The sequence below is a fragment of the Coregonus clupeaformis genome, unplaced genomic scaffold (genome assembly GCF_020615455.1).
Source record: "Coregonus clupeaformis isolate EN_2021a unplaced genomic scaffold, ASM2061545v1 scaf1310, whole genome shotgun sequence".
Lineage (NCBI taxonomy): Eukaryota > Metazoa > Chordata > Actinopteri > Salmoniformes > Salmonidae > Coregonus > Coregonus clupeaformis.
Genome location: NW_025534764.1, coordinates 51,760 through 72,652, shown reverse-complemented (window position 1 = coordinate 72,652; position 20,893 = coordinate 51,760). Strand labels below are relative to the sequence as shown.

Sequence of the window (20,893 nt, the reverse complement as noted above, 5' to 3'; positions counted from 1 at the left end):
ACCTGGCCTGTCCAGCTACTATACTGAACCCTGTCTGTCCAGCTACTATACTGAACCCGGCCTGTCCAGCTACTATACTGAACTCTGTCTGTCCAGCTACTATACTGAACCCTGTCTGTCCAGCTACTATACTGAACCCTGTCTGTCCAGCTACTATACTGAACCCTGTCTGTCCAGCTTCTATACTGAACCCTGTATGTCTATACTTAACCCTGTCTGTCCAGCTACTATACTGAACCCTGTCTGTCTATACTGAACCCCGTCTGTCCAGCTACTATACTGAACCCTGTCTGTCTATACTGAACCCTGTCTGTCCAGCTACTATACTGAACCCTGTCTGTCCAGCTACTATACTGAACCCTGTCTGTCCAGCTACTATACTGAACCCTGTCTGTCTATACTGAACCATGTCTGTCCAGCTACTATACTGAACCCCGTCTGTCCAGCTACTATACTGAACCCTGTCTGTCTATACTGAACCCTGTCTGTCCAGCTACTATACTGAACCCTGTCTGTCCAGCTACTATACTGAACCCTGTCTGTCCAGCTACTATACTGAACCCTGTCTGTCCAGCTACTATACTGAACCCTGTCTGTCTATACTGAACTCTGTCTGTCCAGCTAATATACTGAACCATGTCTGTCTATACTGAACTCTGTCTGTCCAGCTACTATACTGAACCCTGTCTGTCCAGCTACTATACTGAACCCTGTCTGTCCAGCTACTATACTGAACCCTGTCTGTCCAGCTACTATACTGAACCCTGTCTGTCCAGCTACTATACTGAACCCTGTCTATCTATACTTAACCCTGTCTGTCCAGCTACTATACTGAACCCTGTCTGTCTATACTGAACCCCGTCTGTCCAGCTACTATACTGAACCCTGTCTGTCTATACTGAACCCTGTCTGTCCAGCTACTATACTGAGCCCTGTCTGTCCAGCTACTATACTGAACCCTGTCTGTCTATACTGAACCATGTCTGTCCAGCTACTATACTGAACCCTGTCTGTCCAGCTACTATACTGAACCCTGTCTGTCTATACTGAACCCCGTCTGTCCAGCTACTATACTGAACCCAGTCTGTCCAGCTACTATACTGAACCCTGTCTGTCCAGCTACTATACTGAACCCTGTCTGTCTATACTGAACCCTGTCTGTCCAGCTACTATACTGAACCATGTCTGTCTATACTGAACTCTGTCTGTCCAGCTACTATACTGAACCCTGTCTGTCCAGCTACTATACTGAACCATGTCTGTACAGCTACTATACTGAACCCTGTCTGTCCAGCTACTATACTGAACCCTGTCTGTCCAGCTACTATACTGAACCCTGTCTGTCTATACTTAACCCTGTCTGTCCAGCTACTATACTGAACCCTGTCTGTCTATACTGAACCCCGTCTGTCCAGCTACTATACTGAACCCTGTCTGTCTATACTGAACCCCGTCTGTCCAGCTACTATACTGAACCCTGTCTGTCCAGCTACTATACTGAACCCTGTCTGTCTATATTGAACCATGACTGTCCAGCTACTATACTGAACCCTGTCTGTCCAGCTACTATACTGAACCCTGTCTGTCTATACTGAACCCCGTCTGTCCAGCTACTATACTGAACCCTGTCTGTCCAGCTACTATACAAAACCCTGTCTGTCCAGCTACAATACTGAACCCTGTCTGTCTATACTGAACCCTGTCTGTCCAGCTACTATACTGAACCCTGTCTGTCTATACTGAACCCCGTCTGTCCAGCTACTATACTGAACCCTGTCTGTCTATACTGAACCCCGTCTGTCCAGCTACTATACTGAACCCTGTCTGTCCAGCTACTATACTGAACCATGTCTGTCCAGCTACTATACTGAACCCTGTCTGTCCAGCTACTATGCTGAACCCTGTCTGTCTATACTGAACCCTGTCTGTCCAGCTACTATGCTGAACCCTGTCTGTCTATACTGAACCCTGTCTGTCCAGCTACTATACTGAACCTGGCCTGTCCAGCTACTATACTGAACCCTGTCTGTCCAGCTACTATACTGAACCCGGCCTGTCCAGCTACTATACTGAACTCTGTCTGTCCAGCTACTATACTGAACCCTGTCTGTCCAGCTACTATACTGAACCCTGTCTGTCCAGCTACTATACTGAACCCTGTCTGTCCAGCTTCTATACTGAACCCTGTATGTCTATACTTAACCCTGTCTGTCCAGCTACTATACTGAACCCTGTCTGTCTATACTGAACCCCGTCTGTCCAGCTACTATACTGAACCCTGTCTGTCTATACTGAACCCTGTCTGTCCAGCTACTATACTGAACCCTGTCTGTCCAGCTACTATACTGAACCCTGTCTGTCCAGCTACTATACTGAACCCTGTCTGTCTATACTGAACCATGTCTGTCCAGCTACTATACTGAACCCCGTCTGTCCAGCTACTATACTGAACCCTGTCTGTCTATACTGAACCCTGTCTGTCCAGCTACTATACTGAACCCTGTCTGTCCAGCTACTATACTGAACCCTGTCTGTCCAGCTACTATACTGAACCCTGTCTGTCCAGCTACTATACTGAACCCTGTCTGTCTATACTGAACTCTGTCTGTCCAGCTAATATACTGAACCATGTCTGTCTATACTGAACTCTGTCTGTCCAGCTACTATACTGAACCCTGTCTGTCCAGCTACTATACTGAACCATGTCTGTCCAGCTACTATACTGAACCCTGTCTGTCCAGCTACAATACTGAACCCTGTCTGTCTATACTGAACCCTGTCTGTCCAGCTACTATACTGAACCCTGTCTGTCTATACTGAACCCCCGTCTGTCCAGCTACTATACTGAACCCTGTCTGTCTATACTGAACCCCGTCTGTCCAGCTACTATACTGAACCCTGTCTGTCCAGCTACTATACTGAACCATGTCTGTCCAGCTACTATACTGAACCCTGTCTGTCCAGCTACTATGCTGAACCCTGTCTGTCTATACTGAACCCTGTCTGTCCAGCTACTATGCTGAACCCTGTCTGTCTATACTGAACCCTGTCTGTCCAGCTACTATACTGAACCTGGCCTGTCCAGCTACTATACTGAACCCTGTCTGTCCAGCTACTATACTGAACCCGGCCTGTCCAGCTACTATACTGAACTCTGTCTGTCCAGCTACTATACTGAACCCTGTCTGTCCAGCTACTATACTGAACCCTGTCTGTCCAGCTACTATACTGAACCCTGTCTGTCCAGCTTCTATACTGAACCCTGTATGTCTATACTTAACCCTGTCTGTCCAGCTACTATACTGAACCCTGTCTGTCTATACTGAACCCCCGTCTGTCCAGCTACTATACTGAACCCTGTCTGTCTATACTGAACCCTGTCTGTCCAGCTACTATACTGAACCCTGTCTGTCCAGCTACTATACTGAACCCTGTCTGTCCAGCTACTATACTGAACCCTGTCTGTCTATACTGAACCATGTCTGTCCAGCTACTATACTGAACCCCCGTCTGTCCAGCTACTATACTGAACCCTGTCTGTCTATACTGAACCCTGTCTGTCCAGCTACTATACTGAACCCTGTCTGTCCAGCTACTATACTGAACCCTGTCTGTCCAGCTACTATACTGAACCCTGTCTGTCCAGCTACTATACTGAACCCTGTCTGTCTATACTGAACTCTGTCTGTCCAGCTAATATACTGAACCATGTCTGTCTATACTGAACTCTGTCTGTCCAGCTACTATACTGAACCCTGTCTGTCCAGCTACTATACTGAACCATGTCTGTCCAGCTACTATACTGAACCCTGTCTGTCCAGCTACTATACTGAACCCTGTCTGTCCAGCTACTATACTGAACCCTGTCTATCTATACTTAACCCTGTCTGTCCAGCTACTATACTGAACCCTGTCTGTCTATACTGAACCCCGTCTGTCCAGCTACTATACTGAACCCTGTCTGTCTATACTGAACCCTGTCTGTCCAGCTACTATACTGAACCCTGTCTGTCCAGCTACTATACTGAACCCTGTCTGTCTATATTGAACCATGTCTGTCCAGCTACTATACTGAACCCTGTCTGTCCAGCTACTATACTGAACCCTGTCTGTCTATACTGAACCCCGTCTGTCCAGCTACTATACTGAACCCTGTCTGTCCAGCTACTATACTGAACCCTGTCTGTCCAGCTACTATACTGAACCCTGTCTGTCTATACTGAACCCTGTCTGTCCAGCTACAATGCTGAACCCTGTCTGTCTATACTGAACCCTGTATGTCCAGCTACTATACTGAACCTGGCCTGTCCAGCTACTATACTGAACCCTGTCTGTCCAGCTACTATACTGAACCCGGCCTGTCCAGCTACTATACTGAACTCTGTCTGTCCAGCTACTATACTGAACCCTGTCTGTCCAGCTACTATACTGAACCCTGTCTGTCCAGCTACTATACTGAACCCTGTCTGTCCAGCTTCTATACTGAACCCTGTATGTCTATACTTAACCCTGTCTGTCCAGCTACTATACTGAACCCTGTCTGTCTATACTGAACCCCGTCTGTCCAGCTACTATACTGAACCCTGTCTGTCTATACTGAACCCTGTCTGTCCAGCTACTATACTGAACCCTGTCTGTCCAGCTACTATACTGAACCCTGTCTGTCCAGCTACTATACTGAACCCTGTCTGTCTATACTGAACCATGTCTGTCCAGCTACTATACTGAACCCCGTCTGTCCAGCTACTATACTGAACCCTGTCTGTCTATACTGAACCCTGTCTGTCCAGCTACTATACTGAACCCTGTCTGTCCAGCTACTATACTGAACCCTGTCTGTCCAGCTACTATACTGAACCCTGTCTGTCCAGCTACTATACTGAACCCTGTCTGTCTATACTGAACTCTGTCTGTCCAGCTAATATACTGAACCATGTCTGTCTATACTGAACTCTGTCTGTCCAGCTACTATACTGAACCCTGTCTGTCCAGCTACTATACTGAACCATGTCTGTCCAGCTACTATACTGAACCCTGTCTGTCCAGCTACTATACTGAACCCTGTCTGTCCAGCTACTATACTGAACCCTGTCTATCTATACTTAACCCTGTCTGTCCAGCTACTATACTGAACCCTGTCTGTCTATACTGAACCCCGTCTGTCCAGCTACTATACTGAACCCTGTCTGTCTATACTGAACCCCCGTCTGTCCAGCTACTATACTGAACCCTGTCTGTCCAGCTACTATACTGAACCCTGTCTGTCTATATTGAACCATGTCTGTCCAGCTACTATACTGAACCCTGTCTGTCCAGCTACTATACTGAACCCTGTCTGTCTATACTGAACCCCGTCTGTCCAGCTACTATACTGAACCCTGTCTGTCCAGCTACTATACTGAACCCTGTCTGTCCAGCTACTATACTGAACCCTGTCTGTCTATACTGAACCCTGTCTGTCCAGCTACTATACTGAACCCTGTCTGTCTATACTGAACCCCGTCTGTCCAGCTACTATACTGAACCCTGTCTGTCTATACTGAACCCCGTCTGTCCAGCTACTATACTGAACCCTGTCTGTCCAGCTACTATACTGAACCATGTCTGTCCAGCTACTATACTGAACCCTGTCTGTCCAGCTACTATGCTGAACCCTGTCTGTCTATACTGAACCCTGTCTGTCCAGCTACTATGCTGAACCCTGTCTGTCTATACTGAACCCTGTCTGTCCAGCTACTATACTGAACCTGGCCTGTCCAGCTACTATACTGAACCCTGTCTGTCCAGCTACTATACTGAACCCGGCCTGTCCAGCTACTATACTGAACTCTGTCTGTCCAGCTACTATACTGAACCCTGTCTGTCCAGCTACTATACTGAACCCTGTCTGTCCAGCTACTATACTGAACCCTGTCTGTCCAGCTTCTATACTGAACCCTGTATGTCTATACTTAACCCTGTCTGTCCAGCTACTATACTGAACCCTGTCTGTCTATACTGAACCCCGTCTGTCCAGCTACTATACTGAACCCTGTCTGTCTATACTGAACCCTGTCTGTCCAGCTACTATACTGAACCCTGTCTGTCCAGCTACTATACTGAACCCTGTCTGTCCAGCTACTATACTGAACCCTGTCTGTCTATACTGAACCATGTCTGTCCAGCTACTATACTGAGCCCCGTCTGTCCAGCTACTATACTGAACCCTGTCTGTCTATACTGAACCCCGTCTGTCCAGCTACTATGCTGAACCCTGTCTGTCCAGCTACTATACTGAACCCGGCCTGTCCAGCTACTATACTGAACCCTGTCTGTCCAGCTACTATACTGAACCCTGTCTGTCCAGCTACTATACTGAACCCTGTCTGTCCAGCTACTATACTGAACCCGGCCTGTCCTAAAGTCACCAGGCAGTCCCAGAGCCCTTCAGAGTCAGACTGTGACCTCAGAGACAGAGAGCGAGGAGAGAGAGAGGATACAGAGGGAGAGAGAGAGAGGGGGAGAGAAGGAGAGGAGAGATGAGGCAGAGAGGAAGGAGAGAGAGAAGGCAGAGAGAGGGAGAGGAAGTGCCCACCCACGTGCTTCTGATTCACCTGCATCTGCCATCTGTCTGAGCCCACAGAGAGAGGAGAGAGAGATGAGAGAGAGAGGTACTATCTACAATGAACAAAAATATAACCGCAACATGTAAAGTGTTGGTCCCATGTTTCATGAGCTAAAATAAAAGAGCCCAGAAATGTTCCATACTCACAAAAAGCTTATTTCTCTCAAATGTTGTGTACAAATTTGTTTCCATCCCTCTTAGTGAGCATTTATCCTTGCCAAGATAATCCATCCACCTGACAGGTGTGGCATATCAAGAAGCTGATTAAACAGCATGATCATTACACAGGTGCACCTTGTGCTGGGGACAATAAAAGGCCACTCTAAAATGCGCAATTTTGTCACACAACACAATGCCACAGATGTCTCAAGTTTTGAGGGAGTGTGCAATTGGCATGCTGATTACAGGAATGGCAACCAGAGCTGTTGCCAGAGAATTTCATGTTCATTTCTCTACCATAAGCCGCCTCCAACATTTTGGCAGTATGTCCAACCATCCTCACAACCAAAGACCACGTGTATGGGGTCGTGTGGGCGAGCGGTTTGCTGATGTCAACGTTGTGAACAGAGTGCCCCATGGTGGCGGTGGGGTTATGGTATGGGCAGGCATAAGCTACGGACAACAAACACAATTGCATTTTATCGATGGCAATTTGAATGCACAGAGATACCATGATGAGATCTTGAGGCCCATTGTCGTGCCATTCATCCGCCGCCATCACCTCATGTTTTAGCATGATAATGCACAGCCGCATGTCGCAAGGATCTGTACACAAATCCTGGAAGCTGAAAATGTCCCAGTTCTTCCATGGCTTGCATGCTCACCAGACATGTCACCCATTGAGCATGTTTGGGATGCTCTTGATCGACGTGTATGACAGCGTGTTTCAGTTCCCACCAATATCCAGCAACTTCTCACAGCCATTGAAGAGGAGTGGGACAACATTCCACAGGCCACAATCAACAGCCTGATCAACTCTATGCGAAGGAGATGTGTTGCGCTGCATGAGGCAAATGGTGGTCACACCAGATACTGACTGGTTTTCTGATCCACACCCCTACCTTTTTTGTAAGGTATCTGTGACCAACATATGCATATCTGTATTCCCAGTAATGTGAAATCCATAGATTAGGGCCTAATGAATTTATTTCAATTGACGGATTTCCTTATATAAATTGTAACTCAGTAAAATCTTTGAAATTGTTCCGTTTATATTTTTGTTCAGTATATACACTACCGTTCAAAAGTTTGGGGTTACTTAGAAATGTCCTTGTTTTTGAAAGAAAAGCATTTTTTCCCCATTAAAATAACATCAAATTGATCAGAAATACAGTGTAGACATTGTTAATGTTGTAAATGGCTATTGTAGCTGGAAACGGCTGATTATTAATGGAATATCTACATAGGCGTGCAGAGGCCCATTATCAGCAACCATCAGTCCTGTGTTCCAATGGCACGTTGTGTTTGCTAATCCAAGTTTATCATTTTAAAAAGGCTAATTGATCATTAGAAAACCCTTTTGCAATTATGTTAGCACAGCTGAAAACTGTTGTGCTGATTAAAGAAGTAATAAAACGGGCCTTCTTGAGACTAGTTGAGTATGTGGAGCATCAGCAATTGTGGGTTCGATTACAGGCTCAAAATGGCCAGAAACAAATAACTTTCTTCTGAAACTCGTCAGTCTATTCTTGTTCTGAGAAGTTATGTGAGAAATGTGAGAAATGTGAGAAATGTGAGAAATTGCCAAGAAACTGAAGATCTCGTAACAACGCTGTGTACTACTCCCTTCACAGAACAGCGCAAACTGGCGCTAACCAGAATAGAAAGAAGAGTGGGAGGCCCCGGTGCACAACTGAGCAAGAGGACAAATACATTAGAGTGTCTAGTTTGAGAAACAGACGCCTCACAGGTCCTCAACTGGCAGCTTCACATATCAGACTGGCCAATAAAAATAAAAGATTAAGATGGGCAGTCTGAGATATGGCTTTTCTTTGCAACTCTGCCTAGAATGTCAGCATCCCGGAGTCGCCTCTTCACTGTTGACGTTGAGACTGGTGTTTTGCAGGAACTATTTAATGAAACTGCCAGATGAGGACCTGTGAGACGCCTATGTAGATATTCCACTAGAAATCAGCTGGTTCCAGCTACAATAGCCATTTACAACATTAACAATGTCTACACTGTATTTCTGATCAATTTGATGTTATTTTAATAGACAAAGAAATTGCTTTTCTTTCGAAAATAAGGACATTTCTAAGTGACCCCAAACTTCTGAACGGTAGTGTATATATACAGACAGAAAGAGAGAGAGAGAGAGAGTGAGAGAGAGAGAGAGAGAGAGAGAGAGAGAGAGAGAGAGAGAGAGAGAGAGAGAGAGAGAGAGAGAGAGAGAGAGAGAGAGAGTGAGAGAGAGTGAGAGAGAGAGAGAGAGAGAGAGAGAGAGAGAGAGAGAGAGAGAGAGAGAGAGAGAGGGGGGTGGGATTACGAAAGAGGTGATGGGTGATGACTCAACTAACAGAGGAGGGTGCATTTCGGTATAAATGAGGAATAACTCAGGCATGTCCAGCTGGGCAGCCTCCAGCATGTAGCATCTGATACCCTGCTGCTGCTGCTGCTGCATTCCTCCTCACACCCTCCTCTGGCTGGCTGGCTGACTCAACAATATTAGCATGTGCTGCCTGCTAGGCTAACAGGAGCTCTAGGGATGACTCAGTGATTCATAAAGACTTAGACAACAGCTTTTGTACTGTAGCCCAGCAGTATGTGAGCCCCAGCCCTGACACTTGACCACTGCATAATCTCATTTATCAACAACTACTGTACTTTGCAAATCCAATTTATGAGGCTGCTTGGAGACTGTTTTATCCTCCTAATCTAATGTGTCATAAACTCACAGATGAAGTCCCTCCTCTATAATCCACATAGAATAGAATGCAATAGAATAGAATAGAATGGAATGCAATGGAATGCAATGGAATGCAATGGAATGCAATGGAATGCAATGCAATGCAATGCAATAGAATAGAATAGAATGGAATGCAAAATAATAGAATAGAATGGAAATGAATTCAATAGAATAGAATAGAATAGAAATCTTCCTCAGAGCACCAACCTGCTAAACTGATATTGGTCTAGTGGATCCAGAGGCATAGTGAACATGATGAAGACAAGACTGTAAGCTTCTTCTACTCTAGGCTACTATCTCTGATCAAGTCCTGAGAGTGGGTTTTCTCTGTCATTCTGTAATCTGTTCAACGGGACATCCGTATTTAGGTCAGCCTAGTATTAAACTATCTGCCTGGCCCACTGACTGACCGTATGTCTGTTTGTCCTGGCTGAATGCAGAGAAACACCACAGTAATAATACTGAAATACCAGCAGAATCCTTCCACCATGGTACCTTGAATTGTGAAATTAAAACTCAATACATTTCTGCTTCATTTCTTTTCAGATTTGTATTCTGACTTCCAGAGAAATATATAGGCCTGAAGTGCATGAAAAGTAATCACCAAAATGTCCTTTCCCCCAATATAAAATATCTTAAATAATTAAATGCTTGTTTCTCAAACACCAATAATATTGAATGAAAGCTATAAACATCCTATAACAGCTGGGGTTATAATATTGTGCATGGCAGTCTACTGATTGTTCTCCTATCTGTTTACGAGGAACTGAATTGACAACAACCATTATTGCCAGAGTTTAGTGGTGTGCTATGCTACATCAATGAAGGAAAGCCTATAGTATAACTCTGTCTGTCCAGCTACTATACTGAACCCTGTCTGTCCAGCTACTATACTGAACCCTGTCTGTCCAGCTACTATACTGAACCCTGTCTGTCCAGCTTCTATACTGAACCCTGTATGTCTATACTTAACCCTGTCTGTCCAGCTACTATACTGAACCCTGTCTGTCTATACTGAACCCCGTCTGTCCAGCTACTATACTGAACCCTGTCTGTCTATACTGAACCCTGTCTGTCCAGCTACTATACTGAACCCTGTCTGTCCAGCTACTATACTGAACCCTGTCTGTCCAGCTACTATACTGAACCCTGTCTGTCTATACTGAACCATGTCTGTCCAGCTACTATACTGAACCCCCGTCTGTCCAGCTACTATACTGAACCCTGTCTGTCTATACTGAACCCTGTCTGTCCAGCTACTATACTGAACCCTGTCTGTCCAGCTACTATACTGAACCCTGTCTGTCCAGCTACTATACTGAACCCTGTCTGTCCAGCTACTATACTGAACCCTGTCTGTCTATACTGAACTCTGTCTGTCCAGCTAATATACTGAACCATGTCTGTCTATACTGAACTCTGTCTGTCCAGCTACTATACTGAACCCTGTCTGTCCAGCTACTATACTGAACCATGTCTGTCCAGCTACTATACTGAACCCTGTCTGTCCAGCTACTATACTGAACCCTGTCTGTCCAGCTACTATACTGAACCCTGTCTGTCCAGCTACTATACTGAACCCTGTCTGTCCAGCTACTATACTGAACCCTGTCTATCTATACTTAACCCTGTCTGTCCAGCTACTATACTGAACCCTGTCTGTCTATACTGAACCCCGTCTGTCCAGCTACTATACTGAACCCTGTCTGTCTATACTGAACCCTGTCTGTCCAGCTACTATACTGAACCCTGTCTGTCCAGCTACTATACTGAACCCTGTCTGTCTATATTGAACCATGTCTGTCCAGCTACTATACTGAACCCTGTCTGTCCAGCTACTATACTGAACCCTGTCTGTCTATACTGAACCCCGTCTGTCCAGCTACTATACTGAACCCTGTCTGTCCAGCTACTATACTGAACCCTGTCTGTCCAGCTACTATACTGAACCCTGTCTGTCTATACTGAACCCTGTCTGTCCAGCTACTATGCTGAACCCTGTCTGTCTATACTGAACCCTGTCTGTCCAGCTACTATACTGAACCCTGTCTGTCTATACTGAACCCCGTCTGTCCAGCTACTATACTGAACCCTGTCTGTCTATACTGAACCCCGTCTGTCCAGCTACTATACTGAACCCTGTCTGTCCAGCTACTATACTGAACCATGTCTGTCCAGCTACTATACTGAACCCTGTCTGTCCAGCTACTATGCTGAACCCCTGTCTGTCTATACTGAACCCTGTCTGTCCAGCTACTATGCTGAACCCTGTCTGTCTATACTGAACCCTGTCTGTCCAGCTACTATACTGAACCTGGCCTGTCCAGCTACTATACTGAACCCTGTCTGTCCAGCTACTATACTGAACCCGGCCTGTCCAGCTACTATACTGAACTCTGTCTGTCCAGCTACTATACTGAACCCTGTCTGTCCAGCTACTATACTGAACCCTGTCTGTCCAGCTACTATACTGAACCCTGTCTGTCCAGCTTCTATACTGAACCCTGTATGTCTATACTTAACCCTGTCTGTCCAGCTACTATACTGAACCCTGTCTGTCTATACTGAACCCCGTCTGTCCAGCTACTATACTGAACCCTGTCTGTCTATACTGAACCCTGTCTGTCCAGCTACTATACTGAACCCTGTCTGTCCAGCTACTATACTGAACCCTGTCTGTCCAGCTTCTATACTGAACCCTGTCTGTCTATACTGAACCATGTCTGTCCAGCTACTATACTGAGCCCCGTCTGTCCAGCTACTATACTGAACCCTGTCTGTCTATACTGAACCCCCGTCTGTCCAGCTACTATGCTGAACCCTGTCTGTCCAGCTACTATACTGAACCCGGCCTGTCCAGCTACTATACTGAACCCTGTCTGTCCAGCTACTATACTGAACCCTGTCTGTCCAGCTACTATACTGAACCCCTGTCTGTCCAGCTACTATACTGAACCCGGCCTGTCCTAAAGTCACCAGGCAGTCCCAGAGCCCTTCAGAGTCAGACTGTGACCTCAGAGACAGAGAGCGAGGAGAGAGAGAGGATACAGAGGGAGAGAGAGAGAGAGGGGAGAGAAGGAGAGGAGAGATGAGGCAGAGAGGAAGGAGAGAGAGAAGGCAGAGAGAGGGAGAGGAAGTGCCCACCCACGTGCTTCTGATTCACCTGCATCTGCCATCTGTCTGAGCCCACAGAGAGAGGAGAGAGAGATGAGAGAGAGAGGTACTATCTACAATGAACAAAAATATAACCGCAACATGTAAAGTGTTGGTCCCATGTTTCATGAGCTAAAATAAAAGAGCCCAGAAATGTTCCATACTCACAAAAAGCTTATTTCTCTCAAATGTTGTGTACAAATTTGTTTCCATCCCTCTTAGTGAGCATTTATCCTTGCCAAGATAATCCATCCACCTGACAGGTGTGGCATATCAAGAAGCTGATTAAACAGCATGATCATTACACAGGTGCACCTTGTGCTGGGGACAATAAAAGGCCACTCTAAAATGTGCAATTTTGTCACACAACACAATGCCACAGATGTCTCAAGTTTTGAGGGAGTGTGCAATTGGCATGCTGATTACAGGAATGGCAACCAGAGCTGTTGCCAGAGAATTTCATGTTCATTTCTCTACCATAAGCCGCCTCCAACATTTTGGCAGTATGTCCAACCATCCTCACAACCAAAGACCACGTGTATGGGGTCGTGTGGGCGAGCGGTTTGCTGATGTCAACGTTGTGAACAGAGTGCCCCATGGTGGCGGTGGGGTTATGGTATGGGCAGGCATAAGCTACGGACAACAAACACAATTGCATTTTATCGATGGCAATTTGAATGCACAGAGATACCATGATGAGATCTTGAGGCCCATTGTCGTGCCATTCATCCGCCGCCATCACCTCATGTTTTAGCATGATAATGCACAGCCGCATGTCGCAAGGATCTGTACACAAATCCTGGAAGCTGAAAATGTCCCAGTTCTTCCATGGCTTGCATGCTCACCAGACATGTCACCCATTGAGCATGTTTGGGATGCTCTTGATCGACGTGTATGACAGCGTGTTTCAGTTCCCACCAATATCCAGCAACTTCTCACAGCCATTGAAGAGGAGTGGGACAACATTCCACAGGCCACAATCAACAGCCTGATCAACTCTATGCGAAGGAGATGTGTTGCGCTGCATGAGGCAAATGGTGGTCACACCAGATACTGACTGGTTTTCTGATCCACACCCCTACCTTTTTTGTAAGGTATCTGTGACCAACATATGCATATCTGTATTCCCAGTAATGTGAAATCCATAGATTAGGGCCTAATGAATTTATTTCAATTGACGGATTTCCTTATATAAATTGTAACTCAGTAAAATCTTTGAAATTGTTCCGTTTATATTTTTGTTCAGTATATACACTACCGTTCAAAAGTTTGGGGTTACTTAGAAATGTCCTTGTTTTTGAAAGAAAAGCATTTTTTCCCCATTAAAATAACATCAAATTGATCAGAAATACAGTGTAGACATTGTTAATGTTGTAAATGGCTATTGTAGCTGGAAACGGCTGATTATTAATGGAATATCTACATAGGCGTGCAGAGGCCCATTATCAGCAACCATCAGTCCTGTGTTCCAATGGCACGTTGTGTTTGCTAATCCAAGTTTATCATTTTAAAAGGCTAATTGATCATTAGAAAACCCTTTTGCAATTATGTTAGCACAGCTGAAAACTGTTGTGCTGATTAAAGAAGTAATAAAACGGGCCTTCTTGAGACTAGTTGAGTATGTGGAGCATCAGCAATTGTGGGTTCGATTACAGGCTCAAAATGGCCAGAAACAAATAACTTTCTTCTGAAACTCGTCAGTCTATTCTTGTTCTGAGAAGTTATGTGAGAAATGTGAGAAATGTGAGAAATGTGAGAAATTGCCAAGAAACTGAAGATCTCGTAACAACGCTGTGTACTACTCCCTTCACAGAACAGCGCAAACTGGCGCTAACCAGAATAGAAAGAAGAGTGGGAGGCCCCGGTGCACAACTGAGCAAGAGGACAAATACATTAGAGTGTCTAGTTTGAGAAACAGACGCCTCACAGGTCCTCAACTGGCAGCTTCACATATCAGACTGGCCAATAAAAATTAAAAGATTAAGATGGGCAGTCTGAGATATGGCTTTTCTTTGCAACTCTGCCTAGAATGTCAGCATCCCGGAGTCGCCTCTTCACTGTTGACGTTGAGACTGGTGTTTTGCAGGAACTATTTAATGAAACTGCCAGATGAGGACCTGTGAGACGCCTATGTAGATATTCCACTAGAAATCAGCTGGTTCCAGCTACAATAGCCATTTACAACATTAACAATGTCTACACTGTATTTCTGATCAATTTGATGTTATTTTAATAGACAAAGAAATTGCTTTTCTTTCGAAAATAAGGACATTTCTAAGTGACCCCAAACTTCTGAACGGTAGTGTATATATACAGACAGAAAGAGAGAGAGAGAGAGAGTGAGAGAGAGAGAGAGAGAGAGAGAGAGAGAGAGAGAGAGAGAGAGAGAGAGAGAGAGAGAGAGAGAGAGAGAGAGAGAGAGAGAGAGAGAGAGAGAGAGAGAGAGAGAGAGAGAGAGAGAGAGAGAGAGAGAGAGAGAGAGAGAGAGAGAGAGAGAGAGAGAGGGGTGGGATTACGAAAGAGGTGATGGGTGATGACTCAACTAACAGAGGAGGGTGCATTTCGGTATAAATGAGGAATAACTCAGGCATGTCCAGCTGGGCAGCCTCCAGCATGTAGCATCTGATACCCTGCTGCTGCTGCTGCTGCATTCCTCCTCACACCCTCCTCTGGCTGGCTGGCTGACTCAACAATATTAGCATGTGCTGCCTGCTAGGCTAACAGGAGCTCTAGGGATGACTCAGTGATTCATAAAGACTTAGACAACAGCTTTTGTACTGTAGCCCAGCAGTATGTGAGCCCCAGCCCTGACACTTGACCACTGCATAATCTCATTTATCAACAACTACTGTACTTTGCAAATCCAATTTATGAGGCTGCTTGGAGACTGTTTTATCCTCCTAATCTAATGTGTCATAAACTCACAGATGAAGTCCCTCCTCTATAATCCACATAGAATAGAATGCAATAGAATAGAATAGAATGGAATGCAATGGAATGCAATGGAATGCAATGGAATGCAATGCAATGCAATGCAATAGAATAGAATAGAATGGAATGCAAAATAATAGAATAGAATGGAAATGAATTCAATAGAATAGAATAGAATAGAAATCTTCCTCAGAGCACCAACCTGCTAAACTGATATTGGTCTAGTGGATCCAGAGGCATAGTGAACATGATGAAGACAAGACTGTAAGCTTCTTCTACTCTAGGCTACTATCTCTGATCAAGTCCTGAGAGTGGGTTTTCTCTGTCATTCTGTAATCTGTTCAACGGGACATCCGTATTTAGGTCAGCCTAGTATTAAACTATCTGCCTGGCCCACTGACTGACCGTATGTCTGTTTGTCCTGGCTGAATGCAGAGAAACACCACAGTAATAATACTGAAATCCCAGCAGAATCCTTCCACCATGGTACCTTGAATTGTGAAATTAAAACTCAATACATTTCTGCTTCATTTCTTTTCAGATTTGTATTCTGACTTCCAGAGAAATATATAGGCCTGAAGTGCATGAAAAGTAATCACCAAAATGTCCTTTCCCCCAATATAAAATATCTTAAATAATTAAATGCTTGTTTCTCAAACACCAATAATATTGAATGAAAGCTATAAACATCCTATAACAGCTGGGGTTATAATATTGTGCATGGCAGTCTACTGATTGTTCTCCTATCTGTTTACGAGGAACTGAATTGACAACAACCATTATTGCCAGAGTTTAGTGGTGTGCTATGCTACATCAATGAAGGAAAGCCTATAGGGTACGCCCCAAGCTCGCCCACCATAGGACAGTTACATATATGAACATTACATATTGCAGAAGTTTAGGCAAATAACGGGTTACAGGACAGCCCTGCCCAATGCGCCCTTGACGCATCCTCCTTCAATTTCACCTTGCCTCTCCTCAATGCCAAGCTGCAGGGTCCCCTCCCAAAATGAGATGCTACTTTCACAAAAGTAACTTGTTCACATTCATTTTTCAGAAACCTATTAAATGTAGCAAAGTGCAGACGTGTAAATATCCCGGGGGGAAATGAAGGCGTTCACTGGTCAAAAAGTGACTGCACATTACCCTCACACGCACCTCACTTCGACCATGATGAGTATGGAACTGCAGTACCAGACCAGCACTGGCAACTGACTATTCTGCATTGCGGTAGCAGACTCCGAAGCATTACAGTTATATCCCTGTCCTAGTCCGTTTTAAAATCCCTCATTGCAATCCCCTAATACCGGCTAAATCTAGAGACCCTATTCTACATGCATTATGCCCATGCCATGTCGGCCTTACCTGTGAAATAGAATGAAACGGTATGTCAAATTCTCCGCATAGCATGAACACCTGGATCAAAACCGCATTGTCCCACAACCAAGCGCGAGGAGCGGCGCGTGCGTCTCAACTTTTCTATTGGAGGAGAGCCTATGACTGGCGGTGATAGTTGGAAGCACGAGGAAGCGCATATCTGATCGCAATTGGATGAGGCGGATGCAGGGAGGATGCCAGCATTGCGCACCGGCGGCGGCATCTGTGCCTGCAATGCAAAGCCGACAAAGTAATCACATCAGCTTTCTGCTGTAGGCTAACATGATCAGTAGCCTACAATTTCGGAAATTATTTATTTGTAAAGATCTTTAAAATGTTCTCTGGGCACACTTGAATAATCATAATTCTGTTGAAACAAAGTGTACATTTACTGTCCCAATATGCTGCCATGTGCCATGCTTTTTAAATGATGCATTAATAACAAAAGGTTAACTTTATGAAACAGAGCATGATACCCATGTTTTAAAACAACAACAGCAGGCGCTTTAATTGAACAAATAGTATGTCCAGAAACATATGTGGAAGGTGTGTGGAGGGGTGATGGGAGGAGAGAGGTGGTAGAGGTGGGTGGAGGGGTGATGGGAGGAGAGAGGTGGTAGAGGTGGGGGGAGGTGTGATGGGAGGAGAGAGGTGGTAGAGGGAGGGGTGATGGGAGGAGAGAGGTGGTAGAGGTGGGGGGAGGTGTGATGGGAGGAGAGAGGTGGTAGAGGTGGGTGGAGGGGTGATGGGAGGAGAGAGGTGGTAGAGGTGGGTGGAGGGGTGATGGGAGGAGAGAGGTGGTAGAGGTAGGGGGAGGGGTGATGGGAGGAGAGAGGTGGTAGAGGTGGGGGGAGGGGTGATGGGAGCTCTGTTGAGCTTTAGCTTGTTGATACTCTCTCTCCCTCTCTCTCCCTCTCTCTCTCACACACACACACAATCTCAATCCCCCAGATGCTGTAATCCCCAGTGTGGTTAATCAGGGGGAGAGAAACAGAGAGAAAGAGCAGTTATATACAGCAGGATTAGATCAAAACAAATCTCCCTCTATATATTTGAGTCACTAGGGGGCAAAGTAGTCTAGTACTTCACTGGATAAACAGCCGTGCCATTCAGTCTCCAAACAAGCAAGCAAGCAAGCAAGCAAGTTTATTTATATAGCACAATTCATACATCGAAGCAATTCAATGTGCTTTACAAAGATATTTATCAAAAATAATGAAAACATCATAATAATAAAAATACAATAAAAAAAAAACAAAAAAAAACATATAAAGATTAAAAATTAAAAATTAAAAATGGGATAAAAACATAGGACGCTATAAGGCTAAACAGTGTGGTTAAGTTTAAGTGCTCAGTCGTAGGCACGTGAAAAGAGACGTGTTTTTAACCTGGATTTAAAAATGGATACGTTTGGGGCACATCTAAGATCTTCTGGTAGTTTATTCCAGTTGTGTACAGCATCAGTGCTAAACGCAGCTTCTCCATGTTTAGTTTGGGCTCTGGGCTCTACTAGCTGACCTGTGTTCATGGATCTAAGAGCCCTGCTCGGTTTATATTCTGCAAACATATCAGACATGTACTCGGGTCCTAAACCATTCAAAGATTTATAAACTGAAAGCACCACTTTGAAATCAATTCTGTAACTGACTGGAAGCCAATGTAAAGATTTAAGAACCGGAGTGATGTGCTCCGTTCTCTTGGTCCTGGTTAACGTCCGGAGTGATGTGCTCCGTTCTCTTGGTCCTGGTTAACATTCTAGCAGCTGCATTCTGAATGAGCTGCAGCTTTTTTACAGTCTTTTTAGGGAGTCCTGTTAAGAGGCCATTACAGTAGTCAACCCTACTAGAGATAAAAGCATGGATGAGCTTCTCTTGATCTTCTTGGGACACCAAGCCTTTGATTCTGGCTATATTTTTTAGATGATAGAATGCTGTTTTGGTGACCGCTTTGATATGACTGTTAAATGTGAGGTCTGAGTCTATCAGAACACCAAGATTACGCACTTGATCGCTGGTTTTAGGACCCGAGAATCCAGCTCTTTACTAATACTTGTTATTTTATTTTTGTTGCCAAACACAATAATCTCAGTTTTATCTTGGTTTAATTGTAGACAATTTTGGTTCATTCAGGTATTTATGTGCTCTATACAGTGACACAGAGAGTCTATTGAGCTGTTGTCATACGGTTCGAGAGCCATATATATTTGAGTATCATCAGCATAGCTGCGGTAGTTAATGTTGTTGTTCTGTAAAATTTGGCCCAGAGGTAGCATATAGAGATTAAACAGAATCGGTCCGAGAACTGATCCCTGTGGAACTCCGCATGTCATAGCCACCCTATCAGATTCATGATTAACTCCGGCCATCTAGATAAGATCTGAACCAATCAAGGACTGTCCCGGAGAGTCCTACCCACTTTTCCAGCCTATCTATAAGTGTTCCATGATCGACAGTGTCAAATGCTGCACTGAGATCTAATAGAACCAGAACTGTTACTTTATCAGAATCAGTATTCAGCCGTATATCATTTAAAACTTTAATCAGGGCCGTTTCAGTACTGTGGTGAGGTCAGAAGACAACCTTCTCACTGATCTTGGCTATAAAAGGGAGATTTGATACAGGTCTAAAGTTGTTCATTATAGATGCATCCAGTGTTCTCTTTTTTAATAGGGGCTTAATGGCAGCTGTTTTTAGAGACGTTGGGAAAATGCCTGATTGCAGAGAGCTATTAACTATATGCTGTAAGTCCATTGTTATAGAGTTAAAAATGGTTTTTAAAAAGTCTGATGGCAGTGTGTCGAGACAGCAAGTGGAAGCTTTAAGATGTCGAACTGTTTCTTCTAGGGATGTTTTGATCAATTGTATTAAAATGTGACATAATAACCAAGTTATGTCTTGGTGGTCGTGGTGACGGTACAGAGTCCTTTTTAGACTGAGCAGTTTTGATGGTCCGTCTTATACTTATTATTTTTTCACTAAAGAAACACGCAAATTCATTACATTTCACAGTGGACATGAGTTCTGATGGTATCTGCTTTATTGGGTTTGTAAGCTTGTCGACCATGACAAATAGAGGGCGGGTATTGTTGATATTCTTGTTGATCATTCCCGATAAATGTTGCTGTCTGGCCCTGCGTAACTCATTGTTGAAGCTACCAAGGCTTTGTTTATAGATGTCATAGTGAATTTGAAGTTTAGTTTTCCTCCACTTGCGTTCCGCTTTCCTACATTCTCTTTTCAGGGCGTTTCACCATCATGGTGGTTCTCCATGGTGTTTTCTGTTTGCTCATAGTGTTCTTTACCTTTACCGGTGCAACACGATCCATGACATTCAATATTTTGGCATTCAAATGATCCAGGAGTACATCAACTGACTCAGCACTTATTATTGGAGAGATAGCTATGGCTTCCATAAACTGAGCATTTAGACTCTCATTAATGTACCTTTTCTTAACAGAAACTGAGTTTACTGGAACATTCGGGGTGATAAGTGATTCAAAAAAGACACAGAAATGATCAGACAGGGCCATGTCTTTAACCATGACAGAGGAAATATCGAGACCTTTAGAGATAACCAGTTCTAAAATGTGGCCTTGAGTGTGTGTGCGCTCTTTCACATGTTGAGTGAGATCAAAAGTGTCAAGTAGTGCAAAAAGTTATTTGGCATTATTGTCTGTACAATTATCTATGTGGATGTTAAAATCCCCTGTAATAATAAACAAGTTATAATCAACTGATATAACAGAGAGTAGTTCAGCAAAATCATCAATACAATTTGCAGAATATCGTGGAGGTCTGTAAATGGTTAAAAACAAAATGTTGGGGGTACAGAGGTATTCAAAATAAATAAAATTACCTAGTGGATTTTCTTAGCACTGGAATGTATCTTTGAATAGGGCAGCCACTCCTCCTCCTTTCCTACCA

At 44.3% G+C, this 20,893-nt stretch overlaps 1 protein-coding gene across 1 annotated transcript in view; it reads right to left on the bottom strand.

Moving 5' to 3' along the window:
- The window catches only part of LOC121543337 (contactin-1a-like), a 46,071-nt gene extending 28,984 nt beyond the window's left edge, over positions 1–17,087 (bottom strand). Inside the window, exon 1 of the mRNA XM_045217981.1 lies at positions 16,959–17,087. The gene's annotated coding sequence lies outside the window, so the exon portion shown is untranslated. The remainder of the gene's footprint in view (positions 1–16,958) is intronic.
- Positions 17,088–20,893: the final 3,806 nt, after the last annotated feature.